Source organism: Spinacia oleracea, chromosome 5 (genome assembly GCF_020520425.1).
Source record: "Spinacia oleracea cultivar Varoflay chromosome 5, BTI_SOV_V1, whole genome shotgun sequence".
In the NCBI taxonomy this organism is placed as follows: domain Eukaryota; kingdom Viridiplantae; phylum Streptophyta; class Magnoliopsida; order Caryophyllales; family Amaranthaceae; genus Spinacia; species Spinacia oleracea.
Genome location: NC_079491.1, coordinates 31,300,250 through 31,309,991, shown reverse-complemented (window position 1 = coordinate 31,309,991; position 9,742 = coordinate 31,300,250). Strand labels below are relative to the sequence as shown.

The 9,742-nt window shown below is 38.2% G+C and overlaps 1 non-coding gene across 1 annotated transcript; it reads left to right on the top strand.

The window, feature by feature from the left end:
- Nucleotides 1-2,221: 2,221 nt before the first annotated feature.
- On the top strand, nt 2,222-2,328 carry LOC130462128 (small nucleolar RNA R71). Its single transcript, XR_008922269.1, has one exon. It is a non-coding gene; the product is annotated as a small nucleolar RNA R71 (small nucleolar RNA).
- The last annotated feature ends 7,414 nt before the right edge of the window (nt 2,329-9,742 follow it).

Genomic DNA, 9,742 nt, shown 5'->3' with positions numbered 1-9,742 from the left:
AACTTCAGCTTTTACAACATCTTGCATGACAGGGTTCAAACGACGCTGGGGTTGGATGCATGGTTTATGATTTTCATCTAGATGTATCCTATGCATACAAAAGTCAGGGCTAATACCCTTTAAATCATCAATACTGTACCCAATGGCCCTTTTGTGCCTTTTCAACACAATAAGAAGTTGGGATAACTGGTCTGCATCAAGTGCAGTACTGACGATCACAGGGCAAAGTTGTTCATCATCTAAAAACGCATATTTAAGGTTAGAAGGAAGAGGCTTAAGTTCGGGTTTCTTTACCTCCTTAACAGAACAAACTGGCCGAACTAACTTCTTCAATTTGGTGCTCTCCGGCTCAGATTCTCCACCATTAAGAGCCAACTCCAGAGCATCCACTTCAGCACTCCAAGAACTGCTATCACCTGCAGAAGACTCACAACAAAGCACTGCCTCCAAGGGATCTCTTTCAAGAACTTGGGAGACGTTATCACGAGTAATAAAATCAACTACATCTATACGATAGCATTGTTCCTCCTCTAGCATGGGACTTTTTAAGGCACTATTCAGATTAAAAGTCACCTTATCATCCCCAACAGACAATGTTAATTTCCCACTTTTAACATCAATTACCGCCCCCGCCGTGTGAAGGAAGGGTCTATCTAAGATTATGGGAATTTGAGAATCCTCCTGCATGTCTAATACTACAAAGTCTACAGGTATATAGAATTTACCTACTCTAACAGGGACGTCCTCTAAAACACCTAAGGGGTATTTGACAGAACGGTCGGCCATTTGTAGAGTGATATTGGTAACCTTAAGCTCACCCATATTCAGTTTAGTACAGACAGACAAAGGCATGACAGACACACTAGCACCTAGATCACATAAAGCTTTATCAATAAATACGGTGCCAATGTTACATGGAATGGAAAAACTCCCGGGGTCTTTAAGTTTAGGTGGAGACTTGTTTTGCAAATAAGCACTACATTCCTCAGTGAAAGCTACAGTCTCTACCTCACAAAAAGCACGTTTCCTGGTCAAAATATCTTTCATGAATTTAGCATAAGCAGGAACCTGTAAAATTAATTCAGTAAAAGGAACCGTTACCTGCAAATTTTTGACCACTTCCAAGAATCTGCCAAACTGCTTGTCTAGCTTATTCTTGAGTTGTCGGTTTGGGAAGGGGAGTGCAATAGGTGGTACTAGAATATCTGCCCCCTTCTTAACCTCAGTTGTAGCCTCATTCTCATTGACTACCTTTTCAGCTTCCTTTTCATCCATAACTATCTTCGGGATTTCCTCACTGACCAGATCACTAGCAGACACCCCGGAATCAACCTCAACCGGCATAGAAGGACCATCATAATCCCTACCACTCCTCAATCTATTTGCATTAGCAGTCTCCCTATTTTCGGGCTGTGAAGGAAATTGGCCTGGTGGCCTCCCTGCAATAGTAGTAGCCATATGTGCCAACTGTGTATCAATGATCTTGTTGTGAGCAGTAAGAGCATCGATCTTTGCATCCTTTTCACTTAGAGATTTTTGCATTTGTAGCATCATGTTTCTCATCTTTACTAGCATAGGGTCAGGCTGTGTGGTTTGAGGTGGTGGTGGTGGAGGTGATGTGTGTTGTCTAGGGAACCCAGGTGGTCCACTAGACTGTTGGTTGTAGCTGTTCCGTGGTTGGTAGGGTTGGTATGGTTGTTGTGGTGGATGTTGGACTTGGTGAGGTTCTGGATATTGTTGCTCCTGTAGGATAATAGAGGGTTGTTTTTGTAGCCCTCATTGTAAGAGTTGGAGAATGGGTTATTTTGTTTGTAGGATTGAAATGCGTGACATTGTTCAACAGAGCTCCTACATTCCGGTGCATAATGACCAGACATTCCACAACTTTCACAAACAGTAGCAGGTTGGGCACTCATAGCAGCTACACTAGCAGGTTGGGGTAGGTTGAGTATTGGCTGCTTGCATATTATCAAACTTATAGTGTAAAGCAGTCAATTGGGCAGTTAATTGTTCAATAGAATTTAAATCATGCTTACCACCCCTATTAGATAGACCTCTAGGATTTCCATACTGGGCATTGTGAATGGCTATCTCCTCAATCACCTCCATAGCTCTAGGCACCTCAAGTTGCATGAACCTTCCACTGGCAGCCGAATCTAACAGACATCTAAACTCATTGCCCAGACCATTATAAAACTGCTGAATCAAGAACCAATCTTCCAAACCATGGTGCGGGCATTCTCTTTGCAAATCCTTTAATCTCTCCCAGACCTCGAACAAACTCTCATCCGCTTGTTGTGAGATACCTAATATCTGACCCCTCAGACGAGCCGTTTTCTCAGGTGGAAAATATTTAACATAAAAAGCAAGAGCTAAGGACTCCCAATTAGTGATTTTCAAAGCCGCCCGATTCAACCCATTAATCCATAGTTTAGCTTTCCCACTCAAAGAGAACGGGAAAAGTATCTCCATAGTCTGCTCCGGAGTCAATCCCTTTTGCTTGATGGTGGAACAATATTGGATAAAGGACTGAATGTGAAGATTCGAATCTTCACCTGGTTCCCCACCGTACTGGCGTCTCTCGGTCATGTTAATCAATGCAGGCTCAATCTTGAAGGTCTCAGCTGCAATAGAAGGCATGATCGCCTTTGGTAGCACGGACAGACTTGGCTTAGAATAGTCTGTAAGCCGTGGGGTAGGTGGCGGTAGCAGATTTTCGTCACCCATCTGTATCTCTGAAACTGAATCTGTATCTGAAGGAAAAAGATCGCCAATATTATGATCAGAATCAGAGTAATTCCCACACCGTGCAATGAAAGTTCTTCGTCTACGAAAGGTTCTTTCGGGCTCAGGATCGAATGGAGTAAGATTACTAGTACCTACGGTCCTGGGCATAGACAAAGACTACAAAACAATGTGAGATCCAGTCTCAAGGAACGTGAGTTCCTTGAGTAGTAACAAACAATAATCTAGGATAAGCAATCAACAACAGAAAATGAAACCGTTTCCCCGGAAACGGCGCTAAATTTTGACAGGCTAGAGTCGTATCACCTAATCAAATATAACCTAAGGTCCACTAGCTAGCTAGAAAGGGAAGTCAGGATCGAATCCACAGGGAAACAGGCGTTCTTTCTACTATCAATTAATTAATCTAGACTATTGTGAACAAGAGTTGGTTGGTGGTTTGTATACTAAGACTACGAACAATAATTAAACACGAATGAATCAATATATTAAGGAATCTAGGGTATAGGTTCGCCAACAAATAATAATCCAGGACATTGAACAATCACGATAATCAACAAAGTAATTAATTAGACTAGCATGCTCTCTTAAGTCGATACTAATCATAGACTTAGAATTAACGGGCTCTCGCTACGTATTTACTCTAATTCCACCTATTGACACAAGCCTAAACATCAAATTGCATCTCTCGAATCTTAATTTGATATTGCGTAACTACCACAATTAAACCTGCGCAAATCTAATTGTATAGTGAAATAAACCAATCAATAGGAATCAATTACAATGCCAACCATCATAATCATTCAATCATCCCTTCATATTATTCATGGATCCCCAACCCTAGAAATTAAACCACTCAAGCATGTTGACAATAAATAAAGCAATAATCATAATTGAAAGCATTACTAAAGCAAGACAATGAATTGAAATAAGAAATAATACCTATTTGAAGAACAAAGGGAAGTGAAAGCTTGAATTTTTATTGAGAATTAAACTAAGTATTTTTGCATAAACTAGAGAGAAAACTAGGCTAAGGAAAATAATACTAAGGCTCAATACTAGAAAATAAGATGTCCTCTAAAAACAATTAAAGCTTGTTTATATAGTTTGCCAAAATAAAGCCTAAAAAACGGAAAGTAAATGCGCGAAAAACTGCTGGAGGTTGGCGTCGCCCGATCGGGCGATCCACTCGATAGTCGGCCCGATCGGGCCAAAATCCGCCCGATCGGGCGGTTTGCGAACTCTCCACGTAGGCTTCTGGATGACCGCCCGATCCGAATCGGGCGCGCGTTGATGAATCCAAACTGCTTCAATTCCGCCCGATGGTTGCATTTCGCCCTCAGCTTCCAGGGCAATTAGCAATCTTCAGTATAGCTCGCCCATATCACTGAGTCTAACTCCCGGGGCTCAACCATAAGCATCCAAGGCTCCCGAAAGTTGACGATGAAGGTCCCGAACTTCCTCGGGCTCATATAGTGGCCTAGATCAACATGAAACGGGTCTAAAAAGACCAATTTCTCATAATCAAACCTGAAACTCAAGGCAAACTCAATAACACACATTAGTACTAGAAACGGCTCCTAAGAGCACATTTGACACATAAAAGTACTAAGGGACGGGGGTAAAAATACTATATAAAACATGCATATCAGTACGCACCGCGCCCCTTGCTCCCTCCTCACGCACATCAGCGCGCCCCTGCTGCCTCTCCCTCGCGCAGCGCGCGCCTGTGCCTCGTCCCTCGTCGTTGCGCGCACACCCACACACGGTTGGTGCGTGTGTGTGTGTGTGTTGTTCGTGTTCGTTCTTGTTTAATTTTTCGCCCAATCACCCTAATTCGTGATTGTTCCGTGCTATAGGCCGGATTGGTATAATTCTCTTCTTCCTTACCTATTCTATTTAAATTCCGTATTTTAAATTATTATATTAATATTGTTTTGAGCAATTAAAATGCTGGGAACCGGTTATGAATACCGTGGTTTGAGGATTTGTGTGTTGTGATTCATTAGGTTTGTTTTAATTATTAAAGGATGAATTTTCAGATTTGTTTATTTAATAAAGCATGGATTTTTATGATATTAAACTAGTGTTATTGAGATTTTCAAGTTAGGGTTTTAACCTAGACCTAATGAGTCAATTGATTAGCATAATTAGGTGATGATTTTAATTATGATAATCAATTATATTTTCAGATTTGAATAAAGGTTTAAAGGTTTAAAGTGTTGATTTTTGTTGATTTTAAAGGCGGAAAAAGTATGTTTTTGTACTAGGGATTGATTTTGCAAATTGAGACGACTTTATTATTGAAAAACGATTGAATTCTAAAGTCTAAAGGAAGTTTTAAATTTTATAAAGTTGCTGGAAATTTAATGAACATGGAAATAATTTAAGTTTCATTATTTTGATGATAGGAGGTGATTTCTAGTTGAGTGCTCGTTATTGCAAAGTGGCCCCTATGCTTAGGTATTCAAGGTACGTACAAGTCTAGGGCGACCACACCTTTTTGTCAATGGCATTACATGATTGTTGATGTTGTGAATTACATTATGTGGAATCATGTCTATTTTGATGAACGAGCATGTGATTTGTGGTGTTGGATTTGTTGGATTAATTGTTGAACAAGCATGTTGAAATTGTTATGAGTATGGATTTCATTGTCAATCATGTTGTTCAATATTTATGCATGTATGGTTCAATTCACATGCAAGGGATGGATTAATTATTTGTATGCTATTGTACGGGATGTCTAGCATACTTTGAGCCATTTATTTGTACCTCGTTGTACTATTTATTTTACCACGTGTGAAGGGTTAGCTCACGTAAGCCACCGCACATGTAGGGTTCAGTTGGGAATATTATATATGAAATGAATTAAGATTTGTCGTGCAAGGGCACAACCCTCATGTTAATGTGCATGATCGATGTGGAATCTCACTTTTGTGAGGAGGAACATGGTAGTAATTTCACAAGTGTCTTGCCTTGTTGATCACAAGTCCTAAAGCATTAAAATAAGATTGTTTTGGTTGTTGTTTATTAATTGTATGTGTGCATGTTGGTGAGTCTTGAGTTCGCCTTTAATAAAATATTAATAAACGTAAAGTGCAACCAGAACAAGCTTCAAAACTCTTGGAACGTATATACCTTGAGTATGAACAATGGGGGGAGTCTTGCCGGAAAGCTCGTACTACTACTAATGATACAAGACGTTGTTTCATTTATATTATGCGCATGAATTCCGTCAGTATGGCCCGACACTCGGTATGGCCCGATTTTATTATTATTATATTTGGTGTTTGGTTGGCTCCCATCACCTTTTCCCTTTGTGGATTATTCTTTTGGCCCGTTCGAAGCTTATTCTAATTAAATTGTGAGTCAAGAGTCGAGTCTTGTATCTCATGATTGTTTGAATTGTTATTATATGGCTTTTGCATGTTGATTAATACTTAGTGAGTGATGCATGTTTTAGTTTCATTTACTCTATGCTTGTAAGTACTCAGCTTTTGCTGACTACGTGCTTTGTGTGTTTCTGGTCATGGCCTTTGCCTTAATGACCCTATGATGATCCATCATTTGCACTTTCATTGTTGGGGAGTAGATTAATATAGCAGGTTGGTAGATCAAGTACGATCGAAATCATGTGGCTTGGGATGATTGAGAGAGTTGCATGTTTTCGTTCTTTGAAACTATTTTATTTAATATTTTATTTATATTTGAAATGTTTGAATTATTTATACTTTGGGTTTCTGGCCATTATGGTTCCAAATTGTAGGAGGCCTCAACATTAAATTTATTATGTTTTAAAAGTTAGTTGACATTAAATTCCGCTGCGTAATTCTGGTAATAGCCTTAACCGTTATCACGGTGGCGGTAATGCTTTAGTAATTCCTTTATTTTAAGTTGGAAAGTGGTTTTATAAAAGCAAGGAATTATTAGGGTGTTACAGCGGGCATGCGACGACGAGCAAGCGAGCTCGTCGCCCATGCGGTACGAATGCAGCGAGCAAGGCGAGTATCACGCGAGCACAAGGCAGCAGCCCTGCCTTGCGTCGAGTGCTGCGATGATGCATGGGCGGATGGGCGAAGAAGCAAGGCGAGCGAGTAAAGGCAGGCGCGCACGCGCGGGCAGCGAGGGGTGCCTCGCAGCAACGAGCGTTGCCTCGCCCTGCCTCGCCAAGCAACTGCTGCGCTACGAAGCAGCGAGCGATGCTGCGCGCAAGCGTGGCTCGGCTTGCTGCGTTTGCGCGTGGCAGCTGCTCGTGCATTGTTGTGCGGTCACTCGTGAGGGGCGATGCTGCCTCGAGGACTCGACGGGGCATGGGCGCAAGCCCATGGCCACGTCTTGACCCGATTGATGCGTTTTGAATTTAATTTTTAAATTTTCAGTTCGGAAACGATTTTAATTAATTTTAAAAATTCGTAATTTAAATTGTTTTCTTGGATTTTAATTTTGAAATATTATAATTATTATAACTTTTATTTATACTAATTATATTACTAAAATTAAATCTTGAATTAATTTAAATTCGTCTAATTCAACTGAAATAAATTAAATTAATGGATTCGATTATAAATTTATATGAGCTTTAAATTTTAATTAAATTTGTATGTTTCCGGTTAGACTAGAAATTCATTTTTATGTTTAAAATTAGTAAATCATATGAATTTATTGGTTTAAGTGGGAGCATTTTTAGTCATAAACTCTTGATTAGGTCTACAAATCCTTTAAGGTTAAACAACTTGATTAGAATTAATAAGGACTGAATAATTGGTAGATTATTGGTGCCCTTGATTAATTGCTGCAAATATTTATGTGATGCACTAACCAGCTATGTGGGCCATTCATGATAATGAATGGATGAATGGTATATATTGTATATGTACTGTTTTGCAGGTTATGGAGTGACTAGTATGGCCCAAATAGGATAGAAAATATGGTCTGCGTACCATTAATTTGAATGTAATTGGTCTAATGCATCAAATTTGTTTTTCAATTTAAATATGGTCTGCGTACCATCAAATAGTTGTAATTAGTTTAATTATAGCTTATCCTATTTGAAGAAAATGGCGCCTCCCACGGTGAAATTCAAGACGGAGTTTTCAATCCATTTTCATGACGGACTTTGAAGTTGAAGCTTCAAGATGAAGTCGGGCCATACTAGATCACATTTATCTGACGCATGCTTTAAGTTATTTATTGCTTTAAATATGTCTTAATTATGCATGAGATTGTGGCTTGATTGTGTTGCATGATTAAGGATTTTAGTTCACTTAAAATCTAACCAACATAGTAAGAGCCTTAAGTTCCAAACTTAAAAATTGAGTTAAAAGGTGCCATGCCAAAATAAACACTTACTTGGATATCCTTTACATCAATCTAGTAATAGTTTTCGCTCAGCGAGGTGTTACTTATTGGTCCTAAAGGGGTAAGGTACACAAATAATTGTGAGTACATGTTAGTTTTGGTGAAACTCAACGATATAAGTAAGGAGTCCTTTTATGTCGTGGCAAAATCGATAGGTTTACCTAATAAGTTCTTAGACGTACCTATCAACCAAGAGTAGTTTCTAGACTATTAGCAAAAGGCTTTTGCTTACCTAAAATGTTTTAGAATTGAGTCAAAATACATAATGTGCTTAATTCTTCAATGGTTTTAGGGTCTTGGAATCATTTTATTCACACCTGCCGGAACAATAAATTCGAATAAAATGCTAATAACTTGTTTGAATTGCATGATTGCTTTAATTTTCAAGTTATTATTCATGACAAATGTTTAGACTTTGCATGCTTCAATGTATGTTTTAATTATTGTTTATAATTAAATATCTTGCACTGCAATAAATCCTTTTAGAAAGGTGACAGTAAATTTCCTCGATTGGTAATGAATCCAAGAACGATTCACAGAAATGAAAGAAAAGGAGCAATTTAAAATGTACGTTCCTTATAGCGACTTTTATGGTTGTTTTCGAGTATCAAAGTCGAATGGCGAACCGAGTGGTGCTTGTGAATTCAAAATACAATGTAGTTTTGAGATCATAAAGCATTAAGTTTAAACGCTCAGCTTTACCAATGGTTAACAACCTAATATCTTTGTCCATTTAATTCTCGAATGAGTCTAGTCCCTAGACATTCGAATAGATCGATGCTTAGAGAACTTTAGAAGCTTCTGGTAAGATCATCTAGTTGAAACTTAATATTCAATATAAAATAGTAAGAACTTTGTTGAAGTGACATTGGACTTGTCTAAACAAGGTATAAAAGTCAACACTAGAAAATTCAATTCTTAAGGCTATTAGAAAGGGTACAAGAAATAGGAAAACAAAGGAACAAATGAAAGGAATTTACAATTCCGTTTCTACCTATAAGTTTATGTTTAAAGAGAAGTGACCTAGCAATCAAACTTCCTTGGTATCATATACCGCTTGAGGTTCTTACTTCGGTAATAACTCAAACAATGGAAGCTAGGCTACACTAATGACCTACAAGTGGGAAATGCTAAATTAGTTGTAGGGTCATCTAGTTTGTTTTAAGTCCTTTCAAAGGCTGGAACTTAATGGCTATTTTGTTCCATAATCAGCATACCTAAATTTCTGCTTCAAACACAGAAAGACTAGCATTCAAGAAAAACAAAAACAATGTTTGTTTGTTTATTTGAATAAAATGGTCATTTATGGGTTGAGTCAATATGCTTGATTAAAACAAACAAATCTTTAACAATAAAAACTTTATTAGGTTCAAATCAACCCCTTGATTTGAGTTCCACTAATCTTTGGCATTGTTGCTTAGACCATATCAACAAGTTAACGTTCTAAAGCTATATTATGATGGACTTTTGAAAGTTGATTGATTTCTAGATCAATTTAAGACAAGCTAGTCTTACTTGTTGAAAGTAACAAAAGATATGAACTATTGTTATAACGCCTAGACAACAGAGTTCAAAGCTAAAGAAAGATTTTATGACTTTATTATTTCACATAGATTTGAGTGAATATAGGTTTATT